The sequence below is a fragment of the Vulpes lagopus genome, chromosome 3, assembly GCF_018345385.1.
Source record: "Vulpes lagopus strain Blue_001 chromosome 3, ASM1834538v1, whole genome shotgun sequence".
NCBI lineage: Eukaryota > Metazoa > Chordata > Mammalia > Carnivora > Canidae > Vulpes > Vulpes lagopus.
The window spans coordinates 43,853,101-43,870,988 of record NC_054826.1 but is presented as its reverse complement, the minus strand read 5'-3'; the positions used below and the strand labels follow the sequence as shown (position 1 = coordinate 43,870,988).

Sequence of the window (17,888 nt, the reverse complement as noted above, 5' to 3'; positions counted from 1 at the left end):
AACTATGTTTCTCCATCCCAGACATCAGAAGGGAACACAAAAAAGTCTCAAAGTCCTTATTGATTATGAAAGACCTTTCACTTGTGGAAAATTTCCAGGTTCTTTGATTATGTCATCTTTAGTTATCTGAGCACAAATTCTTTTCGTATCCTCATAATATAATAATTTGGTAGAAATTAGGATGTTTCATATTTGAGTCCTCTATGGAAAACATAAATCCTGCTTAGCAGGTAACGAAACTCACTCTAAATGAGGGGCTCATCAATAAACAAACCACCCTCATTTCACTTTGATTTACTCTATTTCAGAACATGTGGTATCTTTCTGTATTCAACAAGGAGACGCCTTTTGAAATCTAAACACTAGAGAACAATAGTAGGATGGAAGGTTTTCTTTGTACAAGGTAAATGGAACTACTGGGGCTACTATATAAGATATTTTTCCTACTGTAACAGACTGCCAGATTATCACAGCATCAACAGTATGTGAATCTACAAAACTGCTTTATTAACTCAGAATGCTGGGATATTATGAAACACATCTGCATGAAAACAAATGGCAATGCTTAGTTCATAAAAGAATGGGGATTTTTAGAAGTTAGAAATATTACAATACTCATTTATAGATAACAGGTTACCATATTTTATCATTTATTTTCCCTCAAGTTTTAAGCCCCCTTAAAATACAACGAACACAAAACTTAAATATTTCAAAGACACCAAGAGGTGTCCAGTCTAGTAATTTGTACTGAAAATGCTCACAGACCAGGGAATTTTTAGTCATTTAACTCTGGATAAGGGCTTGAGAGGGTGAGGTCTGTAGCCAGGAAAGCATCTCTTGCACTCTGAGTCTTTCAGCATGTGAGAGAGCCCCGGCCAGAAGTGCAGTTGGCATGCCAGTACCTGCTGTACTCTTCTCGCCCCTTCCCCACGGTGTGAGGCCTCAACCTCTGACAATGTAGTGGAAGGTTTGGATACACTCATCTCTGAAGGGCTGCTTCATGACTTGAATATCAAGAAGAGCTTGATGTTGGAAGGAACAATAACAAATGAAAACCAAGAAAACTCTCATAGCTTTTATAGAAAAACTTCATGGGTTAATTCCCATTATAGAATAACCATTGGTTAGGGCAAATGTTTATTTTATTTATTTATTTTTTATAGCTCTTTTTCTTTCCTTTTTTTTTTTTTAAGATTTTATTTATTTATTTATGAGACACACACACACACACACACACACAGATGCAGAGACACAGGCAGAGGGAGAAGCAGGCTCCATGCAGGAGACCTGATGTGGGACTCGATCCCGGGTCTCCAGGACCAGGCCCTGGGCTGAAGGCGGTGCTAAACCACTGAGCCACCCGGTTGCCCAGGGCAAATGTTTAAAACAAAAACAAAAACAAAAACGATTTGCCTCTTTTTTCTTTTTCTATCCTGTGTGGTTGAAGTGACAACACTACAATATCTGGAAATCCCACATGCAGTTCAGTACTTGTAACACCAAAAAAGAGGTGAATGGAACAGCCTTTGCCAGATGTCATTTCTGTAATGGCCATCAGACAACCAGGCAGGCCTGAAGCTTACCTTAAGTGTAGGAGCAATCTTTGTGCATGCTACCTAAGTAGCGTAGAGCAGGGGCTATCAATAAATCATTTTATTTGAGAAATCTCAGGTATGTCCAAAACATATGCATATTTTTCTCTGCAGGCACCTCCTTCAGAAATTTATAAATAGATTGTCAGCAAAGTAATAAAGGCACTTGTTATTTTTATTCCTTAGCAACTAGACAAAACCCACTTGTCCCATCACTTCATTTGCCCACTAACAAGACAGCTGAAAGTCATAAAATTAAAGTGCTTTGCTATAGCTCTACCCAGACAACGCAAGAGTGACAACAGAAGCAGTTAGTAAAATGCAGGGCCCAGGGAATCATTTCGAAAGGAAAGAGCCTGGGAAGTCCAGTGTTGCTCAGACATATTGTCATTTTCCACACATGCTGCACGACCACAGAAGTGCAGCAAAATCCCTGTCAGTTTCCCAAGGCTTCCTGCTTTTCACTCAAGGAGTAAACGTACTGAAATGTAAATTAATAATAGTGACAGAGTTACAGAGATATCCTTGAGTTGGTTTTCATTTTATTTTTTGTAAATCATTCTAAAATTTCTATACTTAATTGAGGAAATCTCAGAGTGCAGAACATGGTCAAGGCACTGTGGAATCACTGGTGATGAAGCCCAGTATTGTTCCGCTGGTCATGGTCATGGATTTAGAGCAGTGCTTCCCAAATCCTTTTGTTCATTATACTAAGCGCAAGATGCTCTACAGGTTCCCTTCAAAAAAGGCTTCAGGGCAAGTTTGAAAACTGTTACCTCCTCTTCTTGAATCATCTCAGGGCACACTAGCACATTAAAAGGTTCTGAGAATCCTTGAAGCATAGGAGCTTGCTTGTTTCGTCTACTTTCTCAACATTGTTTGGCCATGAAACTCTTGGGGACTTCTTATTATATTTGGATACAGTAAATCTTAGACCATAGTTTGGGAATTTGGGCTCTACAAAGCTTAATGGTATTTTAGCACATCATAACAGGGCAGGACTCAAAATAATTAAACATTTCTTGTTTCATTTTTTTACAGTGGTTTCTTGACAGAGCACAATCTATGTACATTTTAGTGAATTATATCTTTACCACTCCGTTAGCAATATCAAAGAATATTACAAAAGCTTTACTATCAAAGGTGGTTATGGTATAATTACGTTCCTCCAATAAGAAACCATGACAGATTACAAGGCAATATGCATGACCTTTATGCTTTTATAAGGCAAACAGAATTGGAATATTTAATAAAAGTAGCCTATATCTATTCAGCACTTTCTATGTGCCCCAAACTCCTCTAATTACTTTGTACATAGTATTTCATTTGTCGCTAAAGGCAAAATACAAATTAGGTTCTAATTTTCCCCCATTTTACAAATAATGCAATTCAGGAACTGAGAAGTTAAGTAACCTGTACAAAGTCACACAGCTAGCAAATAACACAAAGGAGAAAGATAACGCAGGACTAGTTTGAACATGATTATGGATTTGAATTTGCAAATATTTTAATCCTAAAGAAAATTTCCTATTTTAATTTAAGAATTTTCTTTTTTTTTTTTTTTTTTTTAAGATTTTATTTATTTATTCACAAGAGACACAGAGAGAGGCAGAGACACAGGCAGAGGGAGAAACAGGCTCCATGCAGGGAGCCCGACGCAGGACTTGATCCTGGGACTCCAGGATCACACCCTGGGCCAAAGTCAGGCTCTAAACCACTGAGATACCCAGGGATCCCTAGTTTAAGAATTTTCTATTCTTTCTGGAAGACATCATCTGATTTTTATCATTGGTTTATCAGAGTGAAACATTTTTACTATCACCTGAGATAATTTCTAACTATGCTTTATTGTGATTTTTTTATTTGTATTTTTCAATAATAGAAAGATCACCATCCTTTGTGCTTTTACACGTATTTCCTTCATTCACATGCCCAGATTCATACCGAATTGCATAACTTAACAAGGCAATGGAGAGGTGTTGTCAATTCTATAATTACCTGTGTGGTTCATGACCCACCAGTAAAGTACAAAAGTATAAATATTTTCAGCTCATGGAAAATGCTTACAAGTTTTTAAATATATGTTCCAAAGAAAATCTGTCATTGGCTTATTTTGTTTCAATAGTGTAATTTTCACATACAAAACAAAGGCCCTATTCTTTAGCACATAGACACAAGAACCCGATCCACTTATCATCTTTATCATTTAGCTTTAGATCAATTGATTATTGGCAGGCTATGCCTAGTCTGGACAATATAAACAGAAATATTCATCTCCAGAAGAAATTCAGCACTCAGTCTCATTTCATGCACAAAGAGACCTTGCCCTTGTATTTCACTGAGCTGAAAGCAGCTTTTATTGATTTCACGTTGGACTGAATTTGTTATAGTTTCTACAGCAGTGGCAGAAACACTATTTGGAGATACTATGAAGTTAAAAGTAAAAACTTACATTTTAAAACAGAAAAGATAAATAGATGAAAATTGGGAGATGTTATAAATTTCTGGAAAGTCTGATAATTGCATTAATTTCAACAACAAAAAAAATTAAGTTCTTTTCAAATTGGGAAAGAGGATTAAACATATATTTCATTATCTAATGAATGTCTACTAAATACAGAAAGAAAATACTATCTTCATTCTTAAAGTCCAACTGATCCAGATTTTGATATGTTAAAAATATGTATATTGCAACTAAAAGTAATACACTTGTGTATGCATTTACTGTGATGTCCAAATCATTCAAAATAATTACACTCCAATGTAGTCCAAGTCACTAAATATTCCCAAGAGAAGGCAAACTAATCTCTGGTAACTAGGACACATTGTTTGTGTTTGGGACTTTTGCAGACCTGTCTAGAAATGTCTAGCACAAAGACTCTATTTGAGAGGTTTCTCTTCAGTTAGACACTGTATAAACAGCTGAAAATTTTCTGGGCCTGTATTAAAGCTGTATCCCTATTTTGGACCCATAAAACTGAACAATGTAATTCCTACTTGAGAGGCATGAAACTCCCTCCTATTAGCTTTCACATTACTGTTACATAGTCTTTCATACACCAAATCTCTGGACAAGTTCACAAGCAGATCTCAACCACATGTGTGTAAATGTACATAACATTATTATTATGATGATATTTGAAGTTTGGTTATGCTGTCGCCAAGACTTATTCAGATTCTTAAAAGTGAATAAACTTCATAATAAAATTTCTGCCCCATTCCATGTAAGTTTCCTTGAAATAATTAAAAAAAAATAGAGTTCATGGTACATAAATAAATAGAAGAAATCAGAACATCTTGAAAGCATGTATCACTAGTGTCTTGCTTTTCCAATGTGATTATTTCCTGGACAAAAAGTAGCAAATGTTGTATATGTTGTATACAAGTGCCTCTGCCAGTGTTTCAAAATTGAGCCCCACACACTACACTGGCTTAACTATTAGGCATCTAAATGGAGCATGTGAAAAAGCCATAGCGTGTGCAATGCCTGAATGGACATGGTGTCTTTCTCTTTTACTTGGAGCTGCTGAATGTAAAGAGAGTCAACAGGGATTTATTGACCTCCCACAGAGTGGAAAACTGCATATTACCAAAGGGTTTGAGGTACATTTTTTGAAGAAAAAGAAAGAGCTGTTTTTTTTAGCTAGTGCTAGGAAGTTGTGAAAGTGGTCATTAGGTAGCAGCTTCAGCACAAGTGCTCCTCCACTTTCCCCCAAATTATCCTCAGGAGTCATAAATGCCAAATGTTGCTGTGCCATTGTGATATAAAAAGAATTTTGTATTTGGTCTTTGTCCTCGGTTCCTGGCACAGAGCTTCAAAACCCTTGGAATTTCCCAAGTGATAAGGGTGAGAGGAGTATCTTTTGTTAATCCTAACAAGCCCTTGCAACCACTTAGGAGTTTATGTTAATGAGGTGATTTTTGGACCGTCTTTAAGGATGGGGTGGGGCTGGTTATCAAGGGAACCAACCACAGGATTCCAGCCCTACTCTAAACTGGAAGGGAGAGAGGAGATTTGAGTTCAATCACAGTGATGCAATTTAATCAATCATGCGTATATAATGGAATCTCCATAAAAACTTTAAACACCAGGGCTTGGAGAACTTCCAGGTTGGTTAACACATTGAAGTGCTGTGAAGGAAATATACCTGGAAACTCCAAACACTTACCCACAGATCTTGTCCTATACATCTCTTCCACTGGGCTGTTCTTGAGTTGCATCCTCTATAATAAACCAGTAAGAGTAAGTAAACTGTTTTCCTGAGTTCTGTGAACTGTTCTAGCAATCTGAAAACTGTTCTAGCAAACTATCGATCCCAAGGAGGGGGTTGTGTGAATCTCTTAACTAATACCTTGTCAGTCAGACCTGGAACCGCCATTGACGTCTGAAGAGAGGGACAATATTGTGGGGCTGAGTCCTTAACCTATGGCGTCTGTGCTAACTCTAGGTGGTTAGGGTCAGAATGGAATTAAGTTGTAATACTTTTGTTTGCATCCATAGAGAATGAGAGAATTGTTTGGTGTGGAAAACCCACACATATGGTGATGAGTGTTGTGTAGGTAAAAAGTAGATCTTAAGAGCAAAAGAACATTACGTGGTCAACTAATTATCTATCTACTAGTACACCTCACTTTACTCAATGGACATTTTGTTGAAAGAAGGCATGTTTATAAGACTTCCCCAAATGAAAAATAAAATACTGTTCAGAAATTCCCTTACTTTTCATTTTTAATTGATCTCCACTTGGCATATAATCCCAAGATCCCTTTTATTGCTCTCCATCTTCCCAATCTGCTTTCTAGGAATAAAAGATTTTCCAACACTTAGTGATCCCTATTAGAGGAGAGGTTCACTGAAATAAACTTTAAATCCTTAGATTAGTAAAAATGAGCTAGGAGAAACTCCAAAGTATCCATGTTATAGTTCTGGTTCAACCACCTGACAGACCTTGAGTTACTCTGAAATGAGTTTGGGGGGAGGGGGGAAGATTATCACCAATCTGTGAAGACTGTTCAATAATTACATTAAATTATGTGTTTATGTGGCCAGGCTCACCCATCATTTTCTTGAAAATGACACTTTAATCATACTATATTGGCTTATTATATTACACATAATTGTACTTACAAACATTGTCATGAAAGAACTTTTACATCATCCAGATACAGAATAAAATCCTAGGAGAGGTTTTACAGGGTTAGTCTGCAATCTAAACAACCTGAGTTAGAATTTCAACTAAACCTCAGATAAGATGTAGGATGACCCTGGGCAAATCACATAATCTCTATTTGCCTCAGTTTCCTCATCCACAAAAGACAGAAACTATATTTGGTTGGGTTGCTGTGTAAGTAAGCACTTAAAGAATTGCTGGCCTAGTAAGTGAGCACTGTGGAAGTATCAGATAGGATTGTGAGAGCTTAAAGAAGTCGATTTGTAGAAACTTTCAGTTCTAGGACTAGAACACTCTTCTGGCCCTAAGATGTGTTTTGAAAACAAGACGATAAGCTAATTAAATTTAATTGAACCCAAGCTTGAATATTTAAGCTTATTACATAGCAATAATTTCCCCCTATAATGATGATTTTTCTCTGAACTGTCAGAAGCAAGCTTGTAACAGTCCTAATAATAGCAGAAATTAAGACTGCACCACTAGTTTAACAATATAGGTGATGATTCAAGTGCTTTGCAATTTTATGGTAAAGGTGCCCAAGGAAAGGGAACAGCATGATAAAAATGAGCGGGCCCAAGAGAAGATAGAAGGAAATGGACACTGTGTTTCATATAGAAAAACATAACACTAGAGTAATTTTTTTTAAAATCCTGTGTTTTTTCCATCCCTTTTCAATTTATGGTTGTTCTCCAGTAGAGACTTCTTTATAAAGCCATCACAGTTTTCTTTGATTGTTTTTCTCTTCTACCCTTCCCTTCCACCTTTCCTTCCTTCCTTCCTTCCTTCCTTCCTTCCTTCCTTCCTTCCATAGAGCATTGACAATAGCTGCCTCGTGCCATGCACTCCACTAGGCATTAGAGCTACGACAGTCAATCAGACACAATCCTTGCCTGCAAGATCCTCACACGTCTAAATGGAAGAGACTGGCACATAAGCAGATCATCACAGCCAATGCAATTAGTACGCAGATAATCACAGATGGAAGCAAAAATGTGGAAGGAGTAGACTGAGGAGGGTTGGAAGGAATGATCTGAAGGTTTTCTGAAGGAGGAATTGATTGAGTTGAGTTTTCAAGAATTAGTAGAAACTAGCTTGTGGGCACAGGAGAAAAGGGATCAGGAAATGACGGGTAATCCACACATAGGGTAAAGCTCACAAAGGCAGAGTACTGAGGAGCCATGTGATCTGTGTAGGGCACTAAGAATCAGGCCGATGTTGCAGTACTACCTATAATTTGTGAACTTGTTCAAGATTTTAGACAACATGCACTGTTCTTTAAAATTTTCCACGTTATAAACCATAGACGTAGAATCGTTACCTAGTATTTTGAACATAAACATTTTTCAGAAACACACTAGGTCATATTTATGGTTGAAAACTCCACTAGATAAATAATAAAGACCTAATTTGTGTCATACTGTCCTGGGCACTAGATCCAGGAGTAAACAGGACAGGCTTGATGGGAGCTTATAACCTAGAATGGGAAAGGAAAAATACATAGATACAATTCAACATGCTAAAGTGAAAATACTCATTGTCATTTTAAAATAGTGAACTAGTCCTAAGTTAAGCTATCAAGGGGAATTAGTGAATTAGTTTAATATTTATCAGGGACTAAATTCCTTCCTAAGCTTAGTAATGAGTTTCTCTGTTGCGATTCAGTTCATGTATTCATTCATTTGACCCGTATTCACTGAGCACTTACTATAGTACAGAATATTAAATTAATCAAGTTGCTTGGACTACATCCACAAACAAAATGGGCAAAGAAAAACTTTGAATTCCTTTTTTTCCCCTTTCAGTCCTCTGATAATAGCAGTTGGAAAACAATCTTTGATTCCTGTCTCATCATAAAGATTTCATGAATCTAAGAATGCACTGAGTATCAGGAAAATAATTGATTAGAAAGCAAGAATTACAGCAGTCTAGTGATATTCATGATTCTTTCTCTTAACTAAAATCTACAGATGTTTGCACTTTTTTAATGATTCATTTAAACTATCTAAACTAAAAAAAAAAAAAAAAAAAAAATCAAGGTGTCTTTGTAAACACTGGTATAGCCCAGTGGCATTTTTAAAGAAATACATAAACCCAATGTGGGATCCTTAATGGACACAGAAGTCATGAAACCACAATAAGAAATGTAATGCCAAACACAAGTTATCTAATATTTCAGAGATAACAACATCCTGTAATGTTGTACAATAATTTTAAGGCAGATTGAACTTAGTCGTGCAATTATCATAGGGGAAAAAAGTCTGCACATTTTTGTGATTTTTCTTTTTTGACACATTAATTGCTCCTCCATACATAAGGAGAACAAAGCAGCAGCATGCCATATTTATTCAATGAAGGGTGAGCCACAGGGGTTGTGGAACATTCTTTCTCCAACACTAGCCAAATTATCTCAGTGCCCAACTTGTAAGAGGCTGCAATAATACTCGATCATTTCAGAGTGCTGGTAGGGTTATGCATCATTTTAACAGCACGATGGCAGATTGTGATCATCTTCATGTTATAGGAATCTAGAGATAAGTGGCAGGCATGGTGAGTCATTTTCATACATCCTCATTCTGCATGGAAACCTTAAAGAGATAGTCAGAAATTGTTCTCTTCTGGCATGCGATGCTCATTAACTCCAAGAGTAAGGAGGCTTGTATACACCTGAAGGGTTGCTGGTGAAGTAATCAAGGCTTTTGGTATTCATTTTCACGAATAACCCAAGGGAAAGAGTGTATAGTCACTAAAATTGATCATGTGCTATCTAGGAAAAATATGTCTCAGAACAAGAAAACAAATAAAATGGATAGGAAGCTCCATCAGGGCAGGAGTACGGTCCATTGCACTTATGGAGTTGTATACTGAACACCTGGCACATTACTAGAAACTTCTAGGTGTTTAGTAAATATTATTTCAGTGAATGATGCATAAAGGAATGAACTAGCAATAGATAAATTATAAATTTTTTATGTATATGTTAGTGTAAGTGTTGCTCATGTAAACTATTCCCTGTAGTCTGAGAAGCTGGATATTTGGCCACTAAAATACATCTTAAAAAGTAAAAATTTTTTACTTGTCATCATAATGTATTTGTATGCACTGAACAGCTACTGCTTAACCACTTGAATAAAAAAGACATTCAGCATGTTTATGCCAATTCAACTGCCATCAACATCCGAATACCCACAAAAAATCATCATCAGAGATAATCAGTTCTTTTGGTAAAGGCACAAAGCAGTTTGGAAAAACTTAATTGAAAACTGGACACAACTGGATGATGATTGATGATGAATGCAATGGTGATGAATTAATTTATTTCTTAATGAGCAGGCTCAGATCTTTCATTTCCTCTAAGAGATTAGCATATTTAAATACAATATGTTATGTTTCCCTATAAGATCTAATCTTTTAAGCACTATGCCCAGTTCAAAGACTATTTTAATAAAAGAGAAAGGGATAAAAATAATTCTGTGTACAACCAAAGCTGTGGAAGCACATGTTTCAGGAAAAGGTGTGTCTGTAAATATGTTCTATATTTGAAATACAGATGTGATACATAGGTTCTGTCCAGCCACTAACTCAGAAAAATCAAACTCAAATGATGTATCACTGAAAATAGGTTCCTCCATTCCTCATAATGTACAAATGTACCAGCTAGTCTCCTACAAACAATACTTTATATTAAATTATGACCATTCCACTTCTTCTATTTATCTCTTCCTTGCGCTTGTCTTTTTTTTTTTTTTATTTTAGGTTTAATTAGCTTCCTTTTTCCTCAGTGTTCTTTTGAGGCATCTTAAAAGCAGAGATGAGGGATTTGATTTCAAATCAGCGTGACACAAGAGTTAGTGAAGGGTATTGGAGAATAAAGGAGTCACTTCACTGGAATGGCATTTGGGGCATCAGAGTCCATTTTCAGGCTTGAGGCAGTCTAGCTGGACATGGCTGATATTTCTTTCCCTATCATCTGTGTTGGTAAATATAGATTTGAGTTGGATCCTTCCCTTATTCAATTATAAGCACTTTACAGAGATAGCCCAAGTCTTTCATTCCATTTCCATTCCCCACAGAACTTGGTAAACTGTGTCCATAGTGTACTCAGAAGAAAGGTTCCATCCAAACTTAAAAAACAAACCTGTGTTACACAGAAACCACAGAAACTAAAGTTATCAAGAGATCTCCCAAGTCTGGACAGAAAAGAATATTGGAATAGAACCTTCCCCATGGATCTCACCAACTCACTTGGGGCACCAGGAGATCACCTGGGGGCAGTGTCAATTAACTCTTAGTTAATAGAATTTTTGGCCAACCAGAACTATTCAAGATAGCAAAGCTTTCATTGTAATAGTGGCATTCATAACAAGACAAGTTAGCCCATATTGTCAGCTCCATAAATAATTGGGTCCCAGAAGGACTGGCAGAGAGCTTTGGTGATATATAGCTACCAAGTACACTGACAAATTGTGATCAGGCTGCCTTTGTTCGAAAAGCAGCCCGTCTCAATATAAACTCAGAATGGCAGGGGAATTGTGCAGCATAAAGCAGTCCGATAAATGAAGCTCCCATCTGTCACAGGGAGTTCCACCCCAGGACAGAGGTCACCGGATAATAATAATAATGATGAGAGCAATAATGTGAATAATGACATCATCATAATAATAGGTGAACGAGCTGTAAAGAGTACAAGGGGTGCCTATTGTCAACTCGGCCGCACTGAAGGGAAACTTTGACTGTCTTCCCAGAAGATGGGCAAATCAAATTCAAATAGCTATTGTTCTCAACAGGGGCAGAATCAGTCATAGGACTTTCAGTGCCATTGGCATCCTGTGACACAAGGCAGCTGGGTGACAGAAAGAATCTGTCAAAAATCACTAGTGTGCTTGACCCAATATAGGGAGGTGCACTGAGAAAATGCCCTGGTTCACAGTAGCACTAATAAAATGAGAATGTCTTAAGCTTCCTATGTGCATTAATACTTCTCTAACTATCCAGTCCCCAGAAGGAACAATCAAAGACTAGCCATTTCTATTGACCGATAACTTGGCCTGATAGAACCTGTGAGATTTTTCATTCCTTCCCCCTTCAGTTCTTGGAGGTTGGGCGGGGGAGGTGGTTTAAATTTGTGGAACATCTGTTACATAAAGCCTTTTGTTTTACATACATTATCTGTGGAGTTGGCAGTATTATCCCCCCTGTAGGGGTGAGAAACTGGGAGAATTAATAACTTTCCCAAGGATATAAGGACAGCAAGTGGCAAAGTTAGAATTCCCATCCAGATCCACTCCCTCCAAAGTTCATACCCTAAGGTAGGCTGGATAAGGGTCTTCCAAAAATGTATGTTCTGAATCCCTAGCATTGTTGATATGCTACCCTACGTGATAAAAGGAACCTTGCAGAGGTGATCAGGATCACAAGGTAGGTTGTCACGGATTATCCAGGAAGGCTCAATAACTCAAGAGTCCTTATAGGAGGGAGGCAGAGGGAGATTCCAGAGAGATGAAACTGCTCTGGCAGAGGCAGAGGTGGGAGTGACATGGCCAAGAGGCAAAGAATGCCCACAGCACTTAGAAGTTCAAGAACCAAGGAACAGATTCTCCCTTGAAAACTCCAGAAGGAAACAGCCCCGGTGACACTTGGGATTTAACTCCCTAAGACTCATTTTAGACTTCTAACCTCCAGAACTGTAAAAGAATACATTTGTGTAATTTAAATCCACTAAACTTGCAATGATTTGTTATATGCTAGAGAATGAATACCCCAAGTGGCAATGCTTTCTTAACCAATGAAGGGGCCAACAGGATGCTCTGGCATTAAGAGACAAAAGTCCTGGGCAGGGCAACCCCAGTGGCCCAGTGGTTTAGCGCCACCTTTGGCCCAGGGTGTGATCCTGGAGACCCAGGATCGAGTCCCACGTCGGGCTCCCTGCATGGGGCCTGCTTCTCCCTCTGCCCGTGTCTCTGCCTCTCTCTCTCTCTCTCTCTCTCTGTGTGTGTCTCTCATGAATAAATAAATAAAATGTTAAAAAATAAATAAAAAATAAATAAATAAAATACAGAAACTTAAAAAAAAAGTCCTGGGCAGCCCCGGTGTCTCAGTGGTTTAGCGCCGTCTTCAACCCAGGGCATGATCCTGGAGACCCGGGATCGAATCCCACCTTAGGCTCCCTGCATGGAGCCTGCTTCTCCCTCTGCCTCTCTCTCCCTGTCTCTAATAAATAAATAAAATCTTAAAAAAAAAAAAAAAAGAGAGAGAGAGAGAGAGACAAAAGTCCTCTCTGCCATCTTTATTTAACTAACAGCATAGAGCTCGGTGGGTGGAGACTAGTATTTACTAAACCATGAAGGTAGCAGGAAAGAAGTGAGGACCTCATGGATCCCCTTGATCTCTTCGTCTACGGAACCTGAGTCACCCCCCTGGGAGTGTTAATCTTTTAGCAAATCATGACCAGCATATAAGGCTACCTAATGGATTGAGAAGAGAAACAGAAAAATAAGAGAACAGAAACCTTCTAGATTTACCCTTTAAAGACTTAGCTTAATTGTACATTGTAACTCAAGAAAATGAAGAGGGGCCAGCACCAAGCATTTGGTTTCCTTCTAAGACAATAGTTTACCTAATCAAAAGTGTAGTCAAACAGCTAGAATGTGCAGACTATGCTCCTGAATCCTCTTCCTACTTGGCGGCACAGAGCTTCATCCTTCAGACTCATGCTTGTAGCAAGAGTACACGCTACAGCGGTGAGAAAGTATAGAGACAGCCTCTCCCGAGCTCACACACAAATGCGAAGTGCTGCCACCACCAGTGTAGTCACTGCCATTTAAAATTTTTTTTTCAAAATTAAAAATATTTAATGAGATGTTTACGTCACACCCATTTGGGGAAACTAAGCTTTTATTTTAAGTATGAATAATACAGCTGCTTGGGTTTTAAAAATCTCCTAATTTCAATGTGAATACAGCACAGCTGCCTTGATGAGTGATCACAGAAGGGTGGCAGTGCCATTGGTTCAAAGTTGGAATATGTAATGACGTCTCATCATCAATGGCTCCTTTTTAAAAATAACGCTCATTTGCCAGCACTGCATTGGTCCTCAAAGGTGTCGGTCAACTGTGGCTCATATATAAGCCAGGCAAAGCAAAGCATGTGCGAAATGTGAAGTGTTGAATATATATGTGGATATATTTGGTTCTTTGAAAAGCACAGTGGTCATCCATCCTCATATGGCTTTGTAAGAATCAGCCTCGTTAGTATCAGCTGCACAAGTTACTCTTGCATGATGTAAAGCTCCCATCATCTGACATTTTGTTCTAAAAACTATTTTCAAAATGTCAGCAAGTCTCCAGACTTCAACTCAGTGGTTAAGGCCTACTCAAAATCTGCTACTAGCAACCACTTCGTGGTTGGTGTGGGTTTCTTTTTCCCCCTCAGTGAATATTCATACAGGAAAGAGTTCACTGTTAAGATACCAAATGAAGTGGAAAAAAATATTTTTCTTCCTTTTAATCCCATAATATATAAGATACTGATTTCCAACTCCAGAAAATATTCACAAAGGAAAATCAGACTGAATGAAATTATAATAAAGGACATAAAATATAGGCATTCTACCAAATGGCAGTAAGGCATATAAAAACCATTAATGATTTCCCACTACTGCTAATTTTGAATTCTAGGTGAAAGCAAACACAATTAGGAAAATCCATAAATTGTGTGTCTGTTTGTACATCATTGCCAAGCAAATCATTTTATAGCTATTGTCTCAGTTACACATATCCATGTCATACCTAAGCGTCATCATGCTCATCAGTAAAAAGCAGTTCATTCAATGCCTGTAAGTACCACAGGACGACACTGTGGATTTGGATTTCTCTCATTCACAGTTTGAGGGTACTTGATACAGACAGCTAAAGCTTACAATGACAGCAAACAAACTGATAGTGTGGACAATGCTTAAGGGAACAAGTTTCTGGGCTTCTGCCACGTGACTACTGAATCTTACACTTGACATCACACCTTGCAGAGGCGGAAAACAGGTATCTGGGCCAGCGTGGAGCTCCACCTTTCCACTGGTGCTCCAGATTCCTGTGACTTCCTTCATCCCTTCTGGACAAGACTCATTGCACTGTGGGTCAATCAGATTTGCCAGCTGAAAAGTGTGGATGAAAGTTAAGAGCAAGACACTTAGAAAGTGGCAGAACTTTAAGTAAAATGGACCAAAGGTTCTCAGAATGGTGGGCGACAAGTCCTAATGACTTGGAAAGTGCAAACATGCAAAGGGAAGAAGAGTCATTATCCTAGCATAGGAGTGAGGTTATACGTAGATAGGGCTAGGTTTCTGGGCAGGAGTGACAGCTTGGTGAGCAAGGTGGCAAGAGTCCTTTCCCCAAAGAGGCCATAACAAGCTTAGAATGCATGGGAAAAATCTTATATAAACACATGTATCAATATGCTCACAGCAATATGCTTACAGGGTTTTCTGTGCTTTAATACCAACTCTGTTCATGGAGTTCAGATGTGCTAATATATAAGGAACTATAAGAGGTGTTAACGTTGCTTCTTTTTCTCCCCCAATTTGCCACTTCATGAAGATATTTTAACTACTTGTCATTGATCATGATTACACACAAGTGAGTACTCCTCATTAAAAACTTGGCTCTAATACACAAATAATAATTGACACGATTAAGCTTCGACACTGTGCCCATCAAATTCCTTTTGTCCTCACTACGTATCAGTCCCACATTATTCTTTTTTAAAAAGAAGAAAATGATCTGTTTTAATCAGAGCTAAACTCTCTCAAGTTTGTTCACAGTATAAATATAAGGAAATGCTGAATTACTAAAAATAGCCAGTGCTCTATCCAGTATATTATTAGCATTCGTAAAGGGGAAATGAAAAAGCAATGTTCAGACATTGAAGGACAGACATCTAACACAATAAAAAAAGAGTAATTCAGCATGAGAGCCCCCAAATAAGAGAAGTCTGTCATTGCCGATGACTGTGAATGCAGTATGGTGACGAGTGTTTAAACAAGCTATATGTCTGTACGAGCATATAACTGAATACATTATCCACAACCTATTTAATTTAATTTCCCAACTTCTTAAAGCTGACAGAGTTATATGTTTGCTAATATAGTCAGTGCATAATTACTCTGGTCAGTATGAATATTTAACACATGTTTCAAAAGAATGATAACCATTTTTCTTTCTAAAATAAAAAAAAAATGGTGAAAAAAAATTTAAAACCCTACCCAGTCATTCCCATCAAGAAACACAATGCCATCTACTCTCTTCCAAATATTGTTCAGGCCACATCTGCTACAAGAGAGCTTGAAATATTATCATAGAAATGTTTGGATAATTAGCAATTAATTTCCATTGAGTGATATACAATAAAAATAGAGCTGTGTATGCATGAAGCAAATCGCAGTGTGTGGTTTCCCTTCCCTCCTGATCACATTTCCACAGGGGGAGAAGCTGGCTGATACAAATTCTAAAGGCAGTCTGAATCAACTGAATGGAGAAATCTACAAACTACATTACACAGTAACTAAAGGAGACAGAGAAAACAGACAGAACAGGTGTCCCAGTGTAAATATGGAAGGGGATACAGCTGCCAAGGTCCCTATCGCAGTCCTGCCCTGCTGCCCTCTACAATTCACCTGGTTTTAATGGCAGGCATTGGATAGAGCTTGAATGCTCATTTTAAGTGTTTGTCTTTATTAAGCCATTAATAACAAGCGTTTTAAAAGAATTTCCACCGCTCATATCCATCCTGCTCCCATCTGGTGTCACTCTGCCCTTCAGTCACCTGATTTCTCAAGAATCCGAAGGTGCCTGGCTAAAGAATCAGAAAGCAGAGCCAGGGACGCTCACTCTGATTTATAAGAGCCAGTTGCAGTACTGTCAGGATACCTATCACACTCCCCATCCTATATTAGATTCCATAAAAAGTATTTTTTTATTACAAGACTCCCCAATATTCTCCAATTAATACTTTACAGCATTTTATATCTCGGGCAAAATCTGAGAATTTGTTATTATGAGATATTTAGTCCCAGCTACTAAACACATAAAACTACCTGAGGGAACCATGATTGCGAGGGGCAGGTATTAGCTGTGGAGTAAAGAGGGGAAATAAAGAGTGAATTAATAGTAATAAAATACCGTGTAATCCTGTGTGTCAAGTGTCAAATCAGCACTGGAATCAGCATTGTATTCAGTTTAGAATTTTGCCACTCTTTAGCTGAAAAACTTGAGGCAAGTCATTCAACCTTTATAAAAATAAGTCTCATCACCTGAGGAAAAGAAAGAGTGAAATCCTTTTCATGATGCCAGTGTTAGGATGAAATGTAAAAATATATGTTCAGGTGACAAGCATCTTTCTTTCTAACCAATAATAGCAATACAGAACCAACTGTCATGAGAGTAATCAATGGCATCTCTGAGGTCATTATAATCCCTGGTCTTATCTTTTCAGTCTTACATTTTTCTCATCCTGAATCATTGTTTTTCATATTTGTATCTTCTGTTGTGTATCTTCATTATGTCAGTTTCATTAAATCTTTTATAGATTATGTAAAGGATAAATTATACATAAAAAATTACAGAGAGCATTTCAATAAAAGTTGCTGTTTGACAAAAAATAATACACTAACATTAGGTGGTGATTGACTTTACACAGGGAAAATTGTTTCCCATACAAAATATATGTATGTCAGGAAGTCTCCTAAAATTTATTTTACCAAGATCATTACAGATAAACAAGGAAGGGCATATGCTCAGAAGTTTATGAATTTATTTGAAGTTCTGAGCTTTATGCCCTAAACTCTTTTTGACATTTGGTTAGACACCTAAGATGAAGATCTACATATCATACAATTTGAGGGTATACAGATCACAGAAAAACAGATTTTCAAACACATAAAACATACTCTATAAACTCTTCTCTCAAAACAACTACAGTATAGGAAAACTATCCATTTTAATTCCTATTGTCTTCTTCTGGGTATCGACTGAGGAAATGTTGACACTTAAAGGCAGATCACATAAAGCAGAAATGAAAAAAGGAAAATAAATGTGCACAATGGATCACAGCAACTTGGCCATACAAGTAGAGTCAT

At 37.6% G+C, this 17,888-nt stretch overlaps 1 protein-coding gene across 14 annotated transcripts in view; it reads right to left on the bottom strand.

Annotated features, from left to right (window-relative positions):
- TENM2 (teneurin transmembrane protein 2) overlaps positions 1–17,888 on the bottom strand; it is a 3,550,639-nt gene that overhangs the window by 1,041,973 nt on the left and 2,490,778 nt on the right. The window contains exon 2 of one of the 14 annotated variants that reach the window (XM_041750470.1): positions 16,933–17,063. The exons of the other annotated variants lie outside the window; for them this stretch is intronic. The gene's annotated coding sequence lies outside the window, so the exon portion shown is untranslated. The remainder of the gene's footprint in view (positions 1–16,932; positions 17,064–17,888) is intronic. 14 annotated transcript variants of the gene reach the window in all.